At 44.9% G+C, this 20,919-nt stretch overlaps 1 long non-coding RNA gene across 1 annotated transcript; it reads right to left on the bottom strand.

The window, feature by feature from the left end:
- Positions 1–3,481: 3,481 nt before the first annotated feature.
- LOC118581179 lies at positions 3,482–19,968 on the bottom strand. The gene is made up of 3 exons (XR_004944667.1): positions 19,930–19,968; positions 19,083–19,185; positions 3,482–3,747 (listed from the first exon to the last, which is right to left on the bottom strand). It is a non-coding gene; the product is annotated as an uncharacterized LOC118581179 (long non-coding RNA).
- Positions 19,969–20,919: the final 951 nt, after the last annotated feature.

Raw genomic sequence — 20,919 nt, 5'->3', positions numbered from 1 at the left:
GAAGGAGTGAATTTTATTGTCCTGTTATTTTTAAATCTTTTTTTGTGTTTTTTGTTTGTTTGTTTTTGTTTTTGTTTTTTTTGTTTTTGTTTTTTTTGAGAGGGGAGCTTGAGAGAGGGTTTCATCCTGTAATGGCCCTGGCTGTCCTGGATCTCTCTCCGTATACCAGACTGGTCTCAAACTCACAGAGAGCTGCCTGTCTCTGCCTCCGCAGTGCTGGGATTAAAGGCATGCATCACCACCAGCTGGCTATTTTTAAATCTTTTTTTTTTTTTTTTTGAGCTGAGGATGGAACCCAGGGTCTTGCACTTGCTAGGCAAGCACTCTACCACTGAGCTAAATCCCCAACCCCTTATTTTTAAATCTTATTTTGTATTTTGCTGCTTTTTTAATTCAGAAATTTCCATTGATTCCATCTTTAAAGCCACTATTTAGCCTAAACCCAGTGAGCTCCAGCATGTGTTTGAATATGGGGCCTATAGTTCCAGAGACTCCCGGCGTGTGCTAAAAGTTTTATGATGCTGCCTTAACTGAGGGTTCTCCTTTTGACCATAGTTTTAAAATTGAATTGTGTCATCCTCTGCATCATTCTATGGCTCTTCATAATCAAATAGTACCTCAGGAGCCCGGGGCCTTGCTGACTCCAGAGCGGGGATGTGGGCTTCACACAGAAACACTAGGTGTATTCCAAAATGAAGGTCCAATAAGTTAATGGTATGGCTCACGAAGATATTTTTTTCCGCACAGCAGTTCAAATTGAAAAGAAATCATGAGAAGCCTGGTCATCACACGGCATCTGGTAGCACAGGCATGCCAAGCTAGGGAGTCAGGTCAGCAATCTGCATCAGGCGCTCATCGGAGGCGTAATTTGGTTTCAGCAAAACATCATTCTTCCCATTCAACTAATGCTCAATCGAATCGCACTGGCTTTGTTGTTTTGCTTGAATTGAACTTGTATTGAATTCAATTTAATTTAACATTTTGAGGTTTTATAAATACATCAGAGCCATAAAGATGAGTCTGGTTTGAGGTTAGGAACTCCTATAAATTTAGCTCAAACTATCATTATTTTTTCCTTAAAAAAAAAAAAAAGAAAAGAAAAGAAAACCCAAACAAAAAGAGAGTCAACCAAGATATGTGAAAGTAGATCCCCACAAATCAACCTCAGTAATTAAGGGGTGGGGGGTATACTCGCCTCCCCCCACCCATAATCACTTGGTATAGTTAAAGCATCAGCCACACAGCTAATAAAACAATAGAAATAAACACTAACTGTAAATAGAAATTGCTTCTTATTGGCTTTCAGCTAAGTCCATATGCTGAGAAAGCATGAGGGGCAGCCCTATCATGAATAGTGCCGAGGCCTTCTGTGCAGGTAATCATTGCTGCCTTCTCTCCTAGAATATCAATCTCTCAGACGCTGGCAACCTTCGATCCTGACACAGCTCACACTCTGCCTCTGAGCCTGCTTGTTTGCTGCCAACAATAGAAGATTTAAAGCAGAGCTCTCCAAGATGTCCAGCATTCCATGAGCCTAAGGAATTTTACTCGGGAGGATGGCTGAGTTACTCCGTTATTGCTGCTGGCTTTCCGCTTGATAGCTGATTATCCACGGCAGCGAAACGTTCCCTTTTATGCTTCCTGTCTAGTCTATGACTGCAGTTTGGAGGGTAACAATATGACAAGACAATAAACATTACACATACACACTTGGGCATTGATGTAGGAAATGACATATGTAGGGTTGGGTACCAACACATACATCAGTCTATCTGGTGCTTGGAGATCTTTGGGATGAGAGGTGCTATGTAACTATAAGTTATAGGGGCTCTTAATCAACTATTATTCTCCCATGGACTTGCGATCTGTCTGTGATTTACAGGCACCTCTGTTTACCTACAGGATAATGGTCCTAGTGGACAAGAGTAAGAGGAAATAAATGACTTGGTGGGTGATTAATTGTCCTAGCGCAGCACAGGGTCCAGTACCAAGATCATTATTTCTATTGTATGACAAGAAAGAAAGAAAGAGCAGTGAGGCTGTGTGCATAAATAACAGGAGAAAGATTTCTCACTGCAGGAGTGATCCACCGGCCTCTTCTTTTCAGACTCTCCAAGGAGACCTAGACATAGTCTGAATTCTCTTGACACATCAGAACTGCCGTTCAGTAACCCATGTGGTGTGAGGACTGGGATGTTCCAGGAAGAGCTTCTATTCCATTCACTTCCACAGACAAGGGAGATATGCTATGGCCAGTGTGTGCCATGTGAAGCCTGTTCATGCAAGCCCCAATAGAAGGCAGGCAGTTCTGGGCTCCAAGAAGCACAGGCAGCCGAGCTGATATAAATGTTTTATTGAGTGCAAACCATGAGAAAGGATAAAATATGGAGGGAAGTCCAGGACCCAGGAGCCTCAGCTCTCAGCATTTATTTTCATTAACTAAACTGTTTAGCCCACTTCTCAATTGCACTAGCATATTTGAAACACTTCCCGTAGAAGCCTAAAGAAAAAAAATACAAAAACAACACTGCCTAGGTCTTGCTCCTCGCTGATTAGACCAGAAGCTCTAGGAAGACATCGTCACCTTTTTTAAATTGTTGGCAAATTGGAAAATGAAAGCCTGGGCCTTGGAGATAACTCCTTGGAAGGGGTGCTAACTTCATCCAGGAATTCATCATCGGCCTAAGGAATACTGCATCGAAGAATAAGGCAAAGCTGCTGGTGGAGTGTTCCAGCTCCATCATTCCTGCTTCCAATAGAGGGAAATAAATCACCGAGGAACTGTGCCTGATTTTTAACTAGCCTGGGCTTTAATAGCCCATCAGCTTTGGTTTAAATGCTTTTTGATAGCACTAAGCATTTGACCTTAAGCAAAGCACTTGGATTCAACCTTGACATTTCCCATAATTAAACAAAGAAGATTTTTGCTCATTAAATATTATTTTTGTTTCTTGGACCATGAACTGAATTGTGAATGAGCTCTCGCTTCAGGCAATGCAATGGTGTGACCTCAGTTCCATGGCTGTTAACACATACCAGACCTGCTCTGCCCTCCCCGGAAGGGAGGGGCAGTCTGGCATTCCCCATTGGCTCTCTTTGCTTCTGTCGCCGCCGCCGACTGAGAAAAGTCACAGAGGCAGGCCTCCTGCCAAGGGAGGGGCTGTAGGGTTCAGAGGAGGCAGGCAGCTCCATTCCAATTCCCCGGAGTATGAACTGAAGCGCCCTGCCGAGCTTGCTCCCTGGGATGGAGGAGTGGTTCCTCTTGGCATTATCCACCCAGTTTGTGTAGAAACCTTTAACCTCCCCCCTCGCCACCAGCAGCCCCTGCCAGTAATCCTCTGAAGGCTAACTAACCTCAGTCTTCTGTCATAATTGGCTGTATCAAAAGTAAGCTATCCACCTGAGCTGAGATAGGCAAAGTTTTCCCAGGAAGTGGAAATGGACTCAGGAAACAGGAGTGTGTGGCTTCGCTTACCGGAGACTTGCAGCGGATGACTCCAGGCACAGGATGACCTCCAGCAAATGACAGCAGAGGAGAGCAGAGGCATGGGACCCAGCATTCACGTTTTTTTCAGAGTCCTGCCCCTGAGCCTAGTCCTTTCCCAAACCCTATTTGTGCTCCTGTCCATGACCTCCTAGATTCTTCGGTGTCTTCATAAAGAATGACCCCTTCAGGCAAAGCAGGCTGCAACTGCTTCGTTTCTTTATGAAGCCTTTGTGTTGTTAGGAAGAGCTGGTTCAAGTTCACTGCAAAACGGTAAAGAAAGTCTAGACAACTGTTAATTAATTAATCAATTAATCTTGTGCACCTAGCTGCCCCTACAGTCCCCCCTTTTATCAGCACCCTCCTGGGTGGCACATTGCTACAACTGACACGCTTACTTGGCCAGGCACAGTGGCTCACATGCCTGAAGTCTCAGCATTTGAGAGGCAGGCCAAGCAGGAGTCCAAAGCTATCCTCAGCTACATAACAAGTTCAAAGCCAGCCTGAACTTACTTAAGGCCATGCCTCCAAAAAGAAAAAGAAAAAAAAAAAAAATGACCTCTGGGGATGTAGCTCAGTTGGTGGAGTGCTTTCACAGTAACATGCATCTGCAATAGCAGTGCTTAAGAAGTAGAGGCGGGAGGATCAGAGGTCCCTCTTCATCCTTGCCTGTATTGGGAATTTGAGATCAGATCTTATCTGGAAAAAAAAAAAACTGATACAGCTACTTAGATCATGAATGCTACCTAGACATCAGAGTCTGGGTTCTTCTCTTGAAGTTTACATTCTATAGGTTTTTTTTTTTTTTTTAAGATGTATTTATTATGAATATACAGTGTTTTTTTTTAAACTATGTATACAGTATCCTGCCTGCATGTATCCCTGCAGGCCAGAAGAGGGCACCAGATCTCATTACAGATGGCTATAAGCCACCACACGGTTGCTGGGAATTGAACCCAGGACCTCTGGAAGAACAGCCAGTTCTCATAACCTCTGAGTCATCTCCTCTGCCGCCATTCTACAGGTTTTGACAAATGTATAAATACATATTCCCACCAATACAGTGCCGTATAGAATACTTCCACTGCCTCACGGGTCCTCTGCCTGTGGGCCCTTTCCCCCTGCTCGCCCCTGACAGCCACCACGCTATCACCGTCTTCATAGCTTTGCCTCTTCCGGAAAGCCATGCAGGTGGATCATACAATAGGAAGCCTTCCCAGAGCAGCTTCTGTCATTCAGAAATGTGCATTTAACTTTCCTCAACATTGTGCGTGGTCTAAGCAAAGCAGGTGGAAAACATCTGCCTCTTGTTCCTCGCCCAGAATCCTTTACCTTCCCTACTTCCTTAAGGGAATGTCTGGGGGGTTAGCACTAGCCATTTAGAACCTGAACCCAGACGAAGTTTAGTTTCAAAAACTTCAGCTGCTGAGAAGGGATAGTAGATCCTTCTTGGCAAACGCTTCCTAGTTCACAGTGAAGTCCCTATGGCAGTTACTTTTAGCATCTGTTTGTCTGAGCTCAGTGTCCAGATACTTAGTGTATTATTCTGAAGGTTCCTGGGAAGATTTGAGACGGGATCTCTCTTAAGTGGTCCTGGCTGTCCTGAAACTACATATGCAGGCCTGCCTTTGCTCCTGAGTGCTGGGATTAAAGGTGTGTGCCACCGTGTCTTGCCTTATGTTTTTAGATGGCTGTGTGTGTGTGTGTGTGTGTGTGTGTGTGTGTGTGTGTGTGTGTGTGTGAGAGAGAGAGAGAGAGAGAGAGAGAGAGAGAGAGAGAGAGGAGGGGGGAGATTTGGGTTGAATAGATTTTTGAGTAACCCAGTTTCCCCTCCATGGTGTTGAAGGCTCTTTTTTCTAAGCAGGAAGGAATTCTGCCAGGACACTAACCGTGGGCTTACATTGCAGCTCTACCCTAATCTCCAGTTTGCTCAGCTCCTCTGTTAGATTTTGGGACTTGACAAGCCTTTAAATAATTACGTTTATAAAAATGTATGAAATACTAAAAGATGAGAAGAAACAGGATAGATAGATGGATAGACAGACAGACAGGTAGGAGGTGACAGAGGTGTGTGCATGGCACATAGAGAGTTGATGCTGTTTCCTTGGAACGAATCAACTGAAGAGCTGACAAATTGTACTCCTCTTCATCCACAGCCCTGGCCCCAGGCTGTTATTGTTGCAATTCATTCCCTGTATTTCTTTATGGTGTTTTAGGATTTAGAGTAAATGGAAATAGGAAGGTAGAGAAGCAGCAGAGTGAGCCCTGGGTCCCCTTCTACTAATTAGCAGTGTGATTACTTGAGCAAGTCACTTCCCATCTCTGAGCCTTCTAGATTATAGTAGAAGAGTCCTGGGGGTCTTCTTGGTTTCCAAATCGACAAAAGGCATCACAACCTCTCAATTCAGGGTAAGTCACCGCATGGTTTATTGAATGTGCCAATCTTGGGATTGTCTTCTCTCTTTCTCCGTAGTTCTTTTGAACTTTTTTTTTTTTTTTTTTTGGTGGAGCTGAGGATCGAACCCAGGGCCTTGTGCTTGCTAGGCAAGCACTCTACCCCTGAGGTAAATCCCCAACCCCGTCTTTTGAACTTTAAAGGCAAAGGCCAAAGTCAACAAGCACAATGTAAGAAAGAGGTGGGGCAGCCCCTGTCAGAGGACAGAAAGGGCTTCGAGGGGAGTGAGGGGCTGCTGAGAGGTATGAGAGGAAAACAAACCAGACACCCCATCCTGACCCTACACCCCATCCACATCAAATCCTCAGTGTGGGGTGTGAGCACACACAGGGACATTGTGAAATGTAAAAGGCCATGCTGTTCCTTATGCTAACACTTGAGTGGTACAGACAGGTGGATCTCTGTGAGTTCAAGGCCAGCCTGGTCTGCAAAGAGAATTCCAGGATAGCCAGGACTATTACACAAAGAATCCACATCTTTTTTTTTTTTTTTTCAAGACAGGATTTCTCTGTGTAGCTTTGGTGCCTGTCCTAGATCTTGCTCTGTAGACCAGGTTGGCCTCGAACTCACAGAGATTCACCTGGCTCTGCCTCCTGAGTGCTGGGATTAAAGGCATGTGCCACCACCGCCCAGCAAGAATCCATGTCTTAAAAAGCAAAGAAAGAAAGAAAATAGGTAAAGAAGGAAGGAATAGAGGGAGGGAGGGAGGAAGGGAGGGAGGGAGGGAGGGAGGAAATAAACAAGCAAGCACAGCCTAGGAGAGTTCCAAGCCTATGGGGAAAATATGTACGTCCAAGGGATGCTATGAGCATCAGGTGTGAGCATCGCCAGGCAGAGTAGGAGAAAGTTCCTGTGTACATGAGGCCTGAGAGAGCTTCATACCACACAGAACCCTGTCTCTCCTGGGCTTCTGCTGAGCACAGAAATGTAGAAAGTGCTGAGGATCTAGTGGAAGAGATGGTGAAGACTGCTAAGAATGAAGAAGTTAGAAGTCTGACTGTGGGACTCACAAAGCATAAGATGGAGAAACTCCATAGCACGGCCACAGTGAGGTCTATCCAGGCAGTAGGAGCTGTTTTATGATGTGACCACATCTGGATGAACCAATGTCACCAGCAAAATGCCAGGGTGGCTGGAATCAGAAGAGGGATGACTAAGTTTACCTTCCATGGAATAAGAGAAGACTCATCATATATCCAGGCCTCTCACTGATGCAGAGAAGTCTGTGTGGCTGAAACAAGCCCCAGACAACAGGGGCCCAAAGGACCCCAGAGAGACAATGGGCTCTTCCCCTTTCCTTCAAGGATGCCTATAGTTCCACCATCCACCATCTGAGATTCCATCTCCCAAAGAGTACAAAACAACCCCTTACAAAAAGAAACATATCCAATAGCAGACAGAGCGTTGGCGTATTTACCCACAGGGACAGTTTTGAACTGGGAGAGAGGGTGTTCCCTGTTAGTGGCATCTGTCTTGCTTATGTTTTTTACTCTCCTGGGAGTGGCAACGGTGGTATTTCAGAGAGAGTGACATGATTATTAAAATGAAGGAAATTCTTTTCAGGCTTTTTGCACATCTAAGCTACAACACGCAAAGCTTGGTCCTGCTATCTGACACAGACAGGGTCAAGACTAAGAAGCTTTTCTTGGCTCTCTGCTGGCAAGTAGATTTGTTCTTCCATGACCCTGTTGGAACAGAGACAATCAGGATAGCCCCAAGGATGCCAGTTAGTTACTCTCAGCATGTGACTCACTGTCCCTAGGGAGACATCACCACAACAACAAGGGAGCCAGAAATACAAGGGATGGTTTTTATAAAGACAGTGGGCTGTAGAAAGGGAGCTGGAGAGGCACTGGAGGCCTTGGCTAGTGGAGGGAAAAGCTATGGTATGGTCTCTTCCACCTATTCACTGGCTGGCTAAAGAGCTCAACTGGAAGAACGTGCCTGGCTCTTGCTTTTATTCTTTGACTTCCCTGTTATGCTAGAACACTCTAAGAACTCTTGGAGGTGATGCTTTCGGAAGAACCAAGCTTGTGAAGTCAATGGGAAAGACCAGAGGGGAGACAATAGGAACAAACACTGGGCCTCTGCCATGGCCATCATCCGGCTCAAAAGCATTGCGCATCATTGTCTGTGCAGTATGGTCCATCACTGTAGTTGGAGTTTTTTTGCCTGGCCCAGTTAGGACAAATCTCTCCTACCTTCTTTCAGTTCCCAGCACCAATATGGTTGTTTACAATGAACTGTAATTCCAGTTCCAGGGGATCTAATGACACCTTTTTACCTCTGTGGGAACCAGATACTCATGGGATGTACATACATATGTTCAGGTAAAACATCAGTACACATAAAATAAAATAAATAAATCTAAAAAAAAAAAAATTAAAGAGTTCTCTGAAAGCCCCGCTCATTAGTCTAGTACGCTCTCTTACTATTGTAGTTATGAAAAACACAGACTTCAGAATACATAGCTTTCTTTAATCACATCTCTTCCAGTCTTGTGATTTCTGGTTTTGCCAGGTACTGTGCAAATCTGTTCCCCTCAATCAGTCCTGTGAGCTTGATGTCATCTGGCCATCACAATGTGCACCCGCAATATGATGGGTACAGACATTCGAAGTGTATCTGATGCAATACTTTCAAGTGACATGTAATAAGAGTTATCCATTCATTTTACAGAAGAAATGGAAGTGAAGAAAAGTGAAAAAAAAATCTTCCCAAAGTTTCAAAGTGAGGAATTTGCAAATGCTGAAGACAAAGGCCCAGTCTTGACTTCACTCTACACAGCGTCATGTTTTCTGACGGCTGAGTGAACCCCAAAGCTCCCAGTGGCCACATGCCAAGGATGTTCTCAGTCCTGCTACAAAATAAGAGCTGCTATAGAATTCTCTCATTTTCCTCTACTGTTGTCATGGAAAGAGAAGTATTTCTGAATTAAACGCTGACTGAATTGGTCTCACCATCCACAATGGCCTTCATTTCTGTGTCCCACTATCGACTATATCAACAAGACTGAAAGTCTGTCTATGCATGTGTGTGTTCACTGTATCCTCCTTTGGTTGCCTATAGAAGAGATGGCCTAGAGGGAACTGAAATATCTGAATGCTCAGATGCCAGCTTATGCCACATCCCATCACCATCTCCAGAACTGTCCAAGAATCAGCAGTAGAGAAGGGAGCCAGAAACACAATGTCAATGCAAAAGCACTAAATGCTTTCCAGGATCCATCAGCATTTTTCAAGCATTCTAATAGCTGGCTTTTTAAGAGTTGGTCCACAAGGGTAATGAAAACATTTCTATTGTGCGTCTAGCTCCTCCTCTTATGGTAGAAATTGTGGCTTCACTTTCAGAATGATCCCCTGCCCTGGTGCTGTTGATTATTCCTCTAACTCTTCCAAGTAGTTATTGCCACTAACTACAGTTATTGTGAGGTTTTCATTAATTAAGGCTTTCTCTCCTCTAAGTTATAAAGCAATGAGGAAATACACCCAGGAGTGAGACCAAGGCCCTGGCAGCGTTCTTCAGCAAGCTACGTCTGTAAGTGGGAGTTAATCTGTAGCCTCAGCTAGTTTCTCAGTCCTTCCTGTCTGAATTACACTCTACCACCTTTCCATGGTCACAGCAGCTGGACATGTTCAAGGTTCTCACCTCCAGAGTGAAGCTTGGGTCCTAGTGATCTCACCACAAGGGAGGGTCCAGAACAGAGGAAGAGCATACATCAGCTTCAGGTCACGCAGCCAAAGAAAGGAAGCCACGGAGGGTAGAGCTTGAAAACATTAGCTGTGAATTCTTCCCATCCCTCTTGTGGGGAATTGCTCATGTTCACATCAGGGAGTGTATTTCCCAACACTTTACCAGGGTTGCCCTGTGACTCACCTTAACCAATGGAAAACATCAGATGGTGTTATTCAAGTTCTGTGACAAGGCTGTGGCAAGGGTCCACTGTATCCCTCCCTCTAGGACCCATTTACCAAGTGAGGAAGTCCAAACTGGCTATACCAGTGGAAAGGGCACATGGACAAATACCACAATGCCCCAGCTGAAACCTTGACTGCTGCTGGGCTTGAGAATGGCATCGTGCAGAACCAACCAACACCCAACTGACAAGCCACTAACCACAAACACATGGATGAACTGAACTAAGACCACACGGGACAGAGACAAATGATCCCAACTGAGTCCTGACCAAATCACCAGCCCACAAAATCTTCCGCAAATGGAACAAGTCCATAGCAGAACATATTCAGCCAGGTTTTCCAGCCTCACCAGCCAGATGACTCTTTCTAGTTTGAAAAATAGCTTTCAAGTGGTTTTCTATGGAATAGGAGGAGCAGGATAAAATCTCCACCCTGGAGCATGTGTGTGAGCTGTAACATTTAATGTGTGTGTGTGTGTGTGTGTGTGTGTGTGTGTGTGTGTGTGTGTGTGTATGTATATACTTTATTGCAAAGATATACAGTGAGATTAGCCAGACCCAAACTGTCTACATCTTAATGAACTGGTATACGGTTTTAATAGCCATCCTTAAACTGTGGAATCATCATATTGGATTCTGCACTTTTACTATCAATTATATTTTTATGTATTTATGCACTACAAAGAAAGAAAAATCAATAACAGTTAGAAAAATAATTAGCTTTATATCCTCCTTCATGATTCAAGTGCCCATTACCTGAATTTCATTGTTCCTCATCACCTAATATGTATTCTTTATTGTTCTCCTTTTTACATGTGAGATTATGCCCACACAAACATGTTTACATATATACATTATGTACATATATATTATAAGCTGAGATCTGCATATGAGGAAGAATATGCAGTTTTTTCTTTCTGAAATTGTGTGACTTCACTTAATATTGTACATTCTATATCCATCCATTTTCTTGCAAATTTGGGGATTTCTCTTTTTGTATTATCCATTCATCTGTAGATGGACAACTAGGTTGATCTCACTTCCTCACTATCATAAACAACAATAAACCCCAGAGTTCTTAATGCTAACACTATTTTGTGCTCTGAGGCCTTCCATGAATAAAGACACTTAAAATACTGACTTTTTAAGTAGTCAATACCTAACAAATTGTCATTTTCATTTGACATCACTAGTCTAGCAGAATGACGACACAAACTGATTAGAGCATCCTTCCACAGTCCGTAAGTGCCAGTGACAGAAACCCTCCCGTCTCTGCCTCCCCAAACTGAGATTACCAGTATGTCACCACACCCGCCCTTTGACAGGGTTCTGAGAGTGGAACCCAGATATCCATGCTTGCATGACAAAGTACTTTATTCCTGAGCTATCTTCCCACTCCCACTCTTCCAGTTTTTTATTTTCTGGGGCTGAGTCGAGAGTGTCAGCAGGGCTTCAGCCCATGAATGGTTCCAACCATTCATCTGTATCTGTTGTGGTTCCACCTGCTAGAGGCTGTACCCATTTCTGGGCTTCTGAGACACTGCTATCTTCAAGCCAGCAGTAGCAAAAGCTTTCCCCAGGGAGTTCAACTTCTCGGTCTCCCCATCTCTGCATTAATGACCACACTAGGTCCATTGGGTCCACCTGAGTAAGCTGGGATCGTCTCCCTACTTCATTTACTTGTTTGCTTTTATTGTTTTCTTATCTATTTGTTTGTGGGAATGTGGAGTGTGTGTTATACAGATGTAAATATGGGTGCCAGTGTGTGTTCCCATATATAACATGTGTGTAGTCCAGAGGTCCATCTCCGAGTTAGAAGCTCCCCACTTCATTTTTTGAGACAGGGTCTCTCAATGGACTGGTGCTCACCCTATAGGCTGGACTAACTGGCTAGCAAGGTCCAGGAATCTTCCTCTCTCTGTCTTTCCAGTACTGAGATTAGCATCAGGCCACCATGCCCATTTTGAGAGAGGAATGGTTGCTGTTATTGTTGGGGAGGGGTGGTTTTTTCTTTGTGGTTGTTTTTTGTTTTTGTTTTTGTTTTGAGACATGTTATCCCTGGCTATCCTGGAACTTGCTATGTAGACCAAGCTGTCCTTAACTCCACCTGCCTCTGCTTCCCAAGTGCTGGGATTAAAGTTACAAGCCACCTCGCTATCTCTACTCTCCCTATTTTAAAAAGCTGCTGGTTGGCCTCCTTGAATTCACTAGCAACCTGAGTTTTCCTACCCTGTGGGATATGGTGTATTCACAAGATTTATTGTGTGCATCTTGGGGAGGAGGTATTGTCTACCACAAACAACGGCCTTGGCAAAAGCAATATCACGCTCCTTGGTGAAGATCAATGCTCAGTTCCTCACTCACATCTCCCCAAACCATTCCTAAGTGTCCTAAGAGTAGGGGCAGGAAGCCATTTTTTATGGTATGTTTTGGAGTTGATCATGTAGGACGGAAAGGAAACCTTGTTAAAAACAAAATCCATTTTATCACTTGCTCCACTCTAATAGTCTCATGAAGGCCAAGTTGACAGACCGCCTGACTTCCCTCTCAATCATGTTGCCAATAACAATGCTGAAACAGAGCTTGGGGCCTTCTAGCTGGACCCTGTCCGCAGTGCAGGCTTCACTGAGTGAGAAGTAATCTGTCTCGGTCTGTCAGATGCTACAAGATTTCTGATGGCAATGAAGGGGAGAATGCTTGACTTCCCATCTCCATCCATCTCCTGATTGGTGATAGGAGCAGCCCAGCAGCCTCCCCAATGAGAAATCATACGAGAAGATGGATGGGTCAGAGAATACAGAACTTTTCTGCTTGCTTAGCTATTTTCTTCTTATACTTGAATGCTAAAAAGATGACCACAAAGAGAACAATTTGTACTGGGTGCATGCTGGGACTTACCACATCCACTGAATGATACAGCATGTGATGGGTCATCCCTACAAGTGTAATGACTGTCCATTTAAAACTAAGATCCTATAAATAAAGGATATGAGAGTGGAAGGTACCATGTGATATCTTTGGGATAATGTACATTAGCTACAATTCTCTTGGCCTTGACAGAATATCTCCCAACTTAAAGGAGAAAGAATTTCTCTGGCACACAGTCCAGGAGACACAGCCCATCATGGCAGTAAAGGCATTGTAATGGTCATGCTCCTAACTGTGGCATGAGCTGGGAGCTCTGCTTTATGAGTATATTTAAAAGATTTCCTTATTTTATTAAATGTATATGAGTATTCTGCCTGCATGCACATATATGTGCATTATGTGCATGCCTGGTACCATGGATTCCATGGCACTGGACTTACAGACAGTTGTGAGCTGCCATGAAGGAACTGGGAATTGAGCCATTTCTCCAGTCTCTTGTGAACCTAGCTAAAGCCCTCAACTGCAAGTCTTTGACTTACCTGAGACCCAGTAGCCAGCAGAGAAACCCAAAGGCATGAACATGACTGCTTCTTCCACATGGCCTACTGAGATGCCCATGAAGGGCTGAGTGACCAGGTCACAAGGTTCAAAGCAACTAGTGGATACAGCAGAGGCTGTTCAGAGAAGCCAAGCCAAGCAGTCCATTGGCACCATTCATTACATACTCTTGTTTGGCTCCTCAGGCCCAGTGATCTGTCAAGTACAAGGTCTGTGATGTCACATGAAACATCTCAGAGGCCCAGGACCAGTACAGGAAGAAGCTCCCCTAGATTCCCTGGGCTGTTAGCAATAGAAGTCCTGTGTCTGGAAACCTCTCAGCCCTGTGGGACAGTTGTGACCTTCTTCAGGTGAGTTATCAAAGGGTTCAGAACACAGGACAGGACTTACTTTTCTCCTTGGGAATTTGTTCTTTCTCATCAGAGTGTGGTGCTAAGCCTCCTGCTGGATACACAGGAATGCAGGAAATCACAGTGAATTCACAGACATAGGGCGGGATGGCTCTCCTCAGCAGCCCCCTGAGGAGCTGCAAATAAGGAGAAGTATGGTGGAGCAAGCCCAGGGCTCAACAGGAGAGTAAAGCAAGCTTCTTTGGTAAAACAAGCCTGGAAGCCAAGAAGGCAAGGGCAGACCTTTCCTGTGCATTACCCCAAACTCCCATGTTCAAGGCTTGAGGGTCTCTGCAGCTAAAGACAGGACAGCTTTAGCACTCAGTATCCTAAATTTGAATCCCCGCTCTGCCAATTAACATCCATCCACAACCTTGGGCGGATTATTTGATGACTCTAGGCCAGCTTCTCCATCTGTAAATCAGAACTGGAGATCATCCATTCAAAGCACCTGTCACACCATAAGCACAGAGAACGGTGGCTGCCACTGAAATTGTGGCTATATAAGTTCATGTCCAAGGGGAAGGTACTTGAAGCAAAGATGATAACAGGCTCTGTCCCTGGATGATGAACTATTGTTAATCCGGCCAAGTTTCCAGAGCCAGCACTGGCATCCTGGCAGGTGGGAGTGTCTAGGGGAGTCTCTCTCAGCATTGACTGATCCAACCCTCCCCATGGGCTGACACTCATTCTTTGCTTCCATTTACATTTAACTGGCTCCAGTTTAGCAAGCTAAATATTGACTGGCTAGCAATGCAACGCTTACCGCACATTGGGAACAAGAAGCTGACTTAGTTACACCTCTGCTATATCTCAAGCACAGTCCTTAGCAATCAATTTGCCACTTTGATGATGCACAATAACTGACTGATTAAGCTAAGAGTCTGCATTTATTAAATGCAAGCAAACAAAGCCTGAGTCAACAGTTGCTCCTCTGGTTGCTGAAAGCTCATCTCCCTGAGGACTGTGTGGGAGGTGGACTGCCTTGCTGGGCAGTGGAACTTCTGAGTAGACAGGAGAAGAAAAACCAATGTTACTAAAATCCCAGACCCCACTCAGGCATCACTGTGGGAGCCTGCAGTGGGTGCCAAAGAAGTTACCTACTCCTCCCTCCAGATCTGCACACCCAAATAGCAGGTGTCAATAACATTTGACTTGATGCTGTTGTTGGAGATTTTTAGAAGCTCTCTCTCTCTACTCCACAAGGGGGAAGCTTAGAAACAGAAAAGATAATGTGAAAAAGTGGTGATCCCAATGTTAGACTTGTGGGGCATTTACCCACCAACCCCACAGCTCCCCAGAGTTTTCTTGAGTGTGATCACCAGGAAATATTAGATAGAAGAATTTATAGTGCAGAGATAAACAGATAGAAAATAAAGGATAGCCTCGAGAGGGCCTGGAACCTATTCCAATGGGCCCTCACTGTCTCTGCCCCAGGGTATTTATAGAGACACCAAGGGGTGGAGGAAAAGACCTCCTCCCCCAGCACAGCCAAGTGCAGACCATTTCAGACACCTGCACTCAGGCCCGTGGTCCTAATCATCCTCTATGCATACCTGCTGGGTAAATCCACAAGGAACCTGAAAATGGGCTCCCACATAGACTCTTCCAAGAATAATGGGAATTTGAAGATGACTATGTTCTAATTGTTGACACAATATAGACATCAACTATCTGGGGTTTGGAAAGGAACCAATGAGATTGTTACTGGAGTAGTAAGAGGCCAGCCTTCATAGACCAGTTAAACAAATATGTAACAGTGAAAAGCAGAGAAGGATTTATTCAATGTGGCCACACTGGTAAATGGATCAGAGAGGCCCAGTGACCTCCTCCTTGCCCTAGATCCATCTTCAAGTTTCTAACATGAGGCTTTTGGTTTAAATGGAGGGCAAGAGTATGCATAACTGAGCAGCGCTCATCAAGGTGTGGCTCCATTGTCTATGCTCATTCTCTTCTTCAAGGTGGTTTGACAAGATATCAGAACTTTCCCAGAGACAAGTTCCCACTCTGAGTGGCATCAGACTTCAGCCTTTTCCTTCTCCCAACATGAAATTCCTGGAGAAACTCCAATCCCTTGAACTGTTGTTTTGGTAGTCTGTCTTAGGGTTTCTTTTGCTGTCAAGAGACACTATGATCACAACAACTTTACAAAGAAAATCATTTAACTGGGGTGGATTGCTTACAGTTCAGTGCTGTGGATATCGCTCTGTGTAAATAAAGTTCTGATTGGCCAGTGGCCAGGCAGGAAGTATAGGCGGGACAAGAGAGAAGAGAATTCTGGGAAGTAGAAGGTTGGAGAGAGACACCACCAGCAGCTGCCATGAAAAGCAACATGTAAAGACACTGGTAAGCCACAAGCCATGTGGCAAAGTATAGACTAACAGAAATGGGTTAACTTAAGATAGAAAAGGTAGATAACAAGCAGCCTGCCACGGCCATACAGTTTGTAAGCAGTATAAGTTTTTGTATGCTTTCTTGGTTGGGTCTGAGCGACTGTGGGACTGGTGGGTAAGAGAGATTTGTCCTGGCTGGGCCAGGCAGGAAAACTCTAACTAGTAGAGGTCCAGTCCACTATCATCATAGTGAGAAATAAGGCAAGCAGACACAGTGCTGGAGCTGAGAGTCCTTACATCTTGATCCAAAGGCAACAGGAACTGAACTGAAACACTGGGCATGACTTGAGCATATGAGACCTCAAAGCCTACATCCACAGTGACACGCTTTCTCCAACAAGAGCACACCCACCTCAACAAGGCCACACCTCCTGATAGTGCCACTCCCTTTGAGGGCCATTTACTTTTAAACCACCACACAGCCTACATAGCCTACATAGCCTAATCCCTGGGTTCTTTGGGTCCATTATGGCTCAGCATCAGCCACTGGGCTACTCTCAGGCCATGCCAGCAGTTACTAAGTCAGTTCAGGTGACACCTGTAGTCATATGCTCATACCCTCTTCTTTCACTTCTCATCTCTGCAGCTGTTACCTAGGCTCACATCCTCCACTGGTGTAGAGAGCCGCGTGTAGCCGCACCCTAAAGATGGCTCTGGCTTCTACCCTCTGCCTTCCCGATGGCAAACACTCTTTATGGTAAACAGTTCCTTATTTGGCTATGGCTGGATTCGTTGTTGCTGGCATATGCGTGAACTGTGGGACAGTTGCCGCCACGTGGCTTGCTTGGGTTGGCGCCCGCCTCTTAGGTGCTTGGGAGAGGCTTGCCCCAGAGCGGAGAGAGAGACACAATGTAACTAACAAAAGTCATGATTAAACTGTAATGAGAAGGATCCCGGTGTCGCGTCTTCCTTGCTGGTCGAGGCGGGCGCGACACACTGGGGCATCTTTTTAATACTTTTTGTGAGGGGTAGTGGGAGCTGGAGTTCTTGATCTTAGCCAAAAGGCTGAGAAGCGATGGAGCTGGAGTTCTTACAGGACCTCATGTTTCTCAGGCTGACCTTGAACTCATTCTATAGTCAAAGATGACCTCGAACTTCTGATCTTTCTGTTTCTACCTCCAGAATGCTAAGATCCTAGATGTGTGCCCCCATATGGGTTTGTGCAGAGCTGGGGATTGGCTGAAGGGTTTCGGCATGCTAGGTAAACACTCTTCCAGTTGAACTACATCCACCATCCCAGTAGAGCTTCTTAAGAGTCACTGTCTCCTCTCCTTTCTGATAATCTAGTGCCATGAAGCATGAGCCATTCCAATCTCACTTTTTTTTTTTTCAAGACAGGGTTTCTCTGTAGCTTTGGAGCCTGTCCTGGACTAGCTCTGTAGACCAGGCTAGCCTCGAACTCACAGAGATCCACCTGCTTCTGCCTCCCGAGTGCTGGGATTACAGGCGTGTGCTACCACTGCCTAGTCATTCCAATTTCTTGATTGGTCCAATCTTCTCAAAAAGAGTTGGTGTCAAAATCCACTCAAGATCAGGCTGATCAGCACCCTGTCATGGAGGAGGGAAAGGCTCATGGGGCCTGCCCCTATCTAGGGATTTATATCATTAAAGTCTGATGGAGGAGGTGAGACATTTTCTGCAGTGGTATAGCCACTGGTAAGAGGTTCATGTCCCCATAAATAAACTCTCACCACACTCTCATTAGGACCAACACACACACACACACACACACACACACACACACACACACACACACACGTAGAAGGAAAGATGGTTGTCAAGAGAAAAAAGATTGATAGAAGTAAGAGAGGAACATGAGAGGGTACCAGGGTTGTGGGTATATTGCAATATAACATGTGAGTACATGAAACTGTCACAGTGAAACCCATTGTTATGTATGAGTAATATATGCTAATAAACACATTTTTAAAAAAATAACTAAAACATATAAAAAACTTAATGACTCTAGAAATACTTTAAAAAAAAAAATTAAAGGGAAAAAATATCCTTTCTCTCTAAGTGTCTTTCCCCTGATAATCTGCTATTTGCACTTAGGTATGTATCTGCCTGGCCTTTTTTCTAGGATGCATGTATTTGGTACTTTCTTTTTCAACAATGCACAGCAGAGCTTCATAAAAGCTCCCTTACTACAAGAAGGACTTTCCTGAAATCACATAAAATTTCATCCCTCTATGATTCCTTGGGGCCCCATTCACTCAAAATAATGGAAATTTAAACTCAACCGTCCTGCCAGGGGACTGTGCTGAGGCCCAGGACTCTCATTTTTGTTGCTGTTGTATTTCTGTTGTCCCTGCCTCTGCTGGTTTAATTAGTGCATGGTATCATCGGCAGCAATGTTGTTTTTATTCACGCTATGGCCAGAAGCAGTTAACACACAATTCACAGTATTTTTAATACTAATAAACCCCGCCAGCTTCTTGTCCTGCTTTAGCAACCCCAGAGAAGAGGGCACTCTGAGTCTGAGACCTCGAGAAAGAAAACACTTCAAGGCTAAGGATGTCACTCAACAAAGTGCTCCTCTACGAACATGCGTGAAGCCCTGAGTTCAGTTCCCAGCACTGCATAAACTGGACGTGGTGACACACTCTTAGAATCCCAACCCTTGGGAGGTGTAGGCCAGAGATGGGGAGTTCAAGGACATCCTTAGCTACTTAGCAAGTTCAGTGTCTAAAAGATGGGCAGATGGAGAGGGAGAGAGAGGCACCAGCAGGGGCGGGAGAAAGAAAGATGTTTTCCATATAGGTCTCGCCTCTCCTTTCTGAGTATTTAGTTATGGACTCCAGGCCATTCACAGTGCTTTGGTCTCCTGACCACATGCTAACAATAGGCTCAAAGATTAAATTCTCTATGAATTAACTAAAATTGAATATTTATTAATGAAAAAGAATAGACTCAAAGGCTTGACTTAAAATCGTGCTTGTTAACCAGCTTCCTGTCACTGTGACAAAATATTTGAGAAAAGCAACTTAAAAGGGAAAACATTTCTTTTTGCTCATACCTTCAAAGGTTTTGGTCTGTGGTCATTTGGTTTCAAGTTTCTGAGTCCTAGAGAGGCAGAATACTGTGGCTGGGAGCAGGTGTCAAAGAAAGCTGCTCACCTCCTGGCAGAGACAGAGAGAACAGAGAGATGGGACAAAAAAAAAAAAAAAAACAGTCACACCTCATTCTCCAACAAGATCCTTTGTTCTACAGTGTCCACCAGCTCCCAGGATCTCATCCAGTTAAGAATACACCATCAAACTAGCCCATGAGTGAGATTCAACCACCCCTCAAAAGTACATGGCTTGCTGACAAGCCTTCAGCACATGGTCTTGCGGGGACATTTCAGAATCAAACCCCAGCATTGCTGTGACGGTACTGTCACAGCTTTTAGGAAAACATGATGGATGCCCTAACTCTCAATCATTAAGATTTAATACTGCAGTTCTGTGATAAGTCCCGGAGATGCAAAGACCACAAAGATCTTGGGTCATTGTGCGCTGGCTTTCCAATATGGAGAAGTTAGTATGGGTGACCTGGAAACGCCCTGCCCCCAGGTAGCACCTGTTTGTCCCACCGTAGAGCTGTGCCAACTTGAGGCATTCACAAACGTTCTCAGAATCCTAATGGCTCTTCAGTACTCAGGGGTCATAACTGCACCTCAGAGTCCCTGAAAGGAGATACCAGCTGCCTTACATGTAGTGAGCCCCGCACATTTGATTGACAGTTATCAGAGACGGCCATGCCTCTGCCCTCATACACAGTTTCTGACCATTTCCCAGCAACACAACTTTATCCTCCCCTAGCCCCAAACCAAAACAAATCACAAGGATTTGTAGTACACAGACAGAGGAGGATTTACTGACCCTGAGAAGGACTCTATGGCTGAGGAGGGGAGGCCACCAGGCAAGTCCTCTGTGGGCAGACGTTGCCAGGAAGCATTGCTAAGCGTGCAAAGCATTCCCAGTCCCTCCCAGATGGCCAGGCTCCCGCTTCCCTGCTTCTCACTCCTTCTTCAACCTCTCCATCCCTGGCTGGGCTCCCCTTTCCTGGGAAACACAAATAGGCAGCAGAGAAAATGCAGTCTGCCTTTGAGTTTGTTCCAGGCGAACCCTAAATCATCCCGCCCTGGGGTGATGGGATGTTTGCTCTCCTTGGCCTGCCCTTATCCTCCACCCGAAATCTTCTGCATACTTTCTGTGTGCTTTATCAATCTGAAACCACAGTTAGAGGCAGAGAACTTGGGCAACTCCCTGTTTACTGTCCTTTCCCCAAATCAAGGTCTCAAATGGCGGCCTTCATTAATCTGTCAGTCAGAGCTAAGCAAATGTGTGGAAACGCTGGATCTGCTAACCACTGGAACCACAAAGCAAGTCTTGTTGTTGCAGGGCAGAAGGAGCGCCATCACCATTTACTCAGACCCAAGGCGATGTGTCACTCTGTCATGTAGTACACAGCAAATAAATGATGGATCGTGCTGCTCAGTTTTGATTTTTATTGGCTCCCATAGAAGACACACAAAATGCTTTTTGTTGAGATCTTACAGTCTAGCTCTGCCTGCTTTATTCACTGTCAGAGAGCTTTCATTATTATTTTAAAAGGAATACAAGACTATATTTTTTTTTAAATCAAACAACACAAAAATGTTGGGAGAGAGGCGTAGGGAACGATGGTCCCATGCAGAGCTTCCCCCTTAATTATACCTGCTCTCTCACTTGGCAAAGGCTGCAATCTTTGTCTCCAACTGGCCCAATCAGACATTTCCTTCCTGGAATGTAAAAGCCTAAAGGAAAGGTGAGCTGGGGCATCATGTGGCCACACCCTTGATAGAAAGCCTCCTGTTGACATAGTGCTGG

The sequence above is a fragment of the Onychomys torridus genome, chromosome 4, assembly GCF_903995425.1.
Source record: "Onychomys torridus chromosome 4, mOncTor1.1, whole genome shotgun sequence".
Classification (NCBI taxonomy): Eukaryota; Metazoa; Chordata; class Mammalia; order Rodentia; family Cricetidae; genus Onychomys; species Onychomys torridus.
This window is presented reverse-complemented; position numbering and strand designations above follow the sequence as displayed.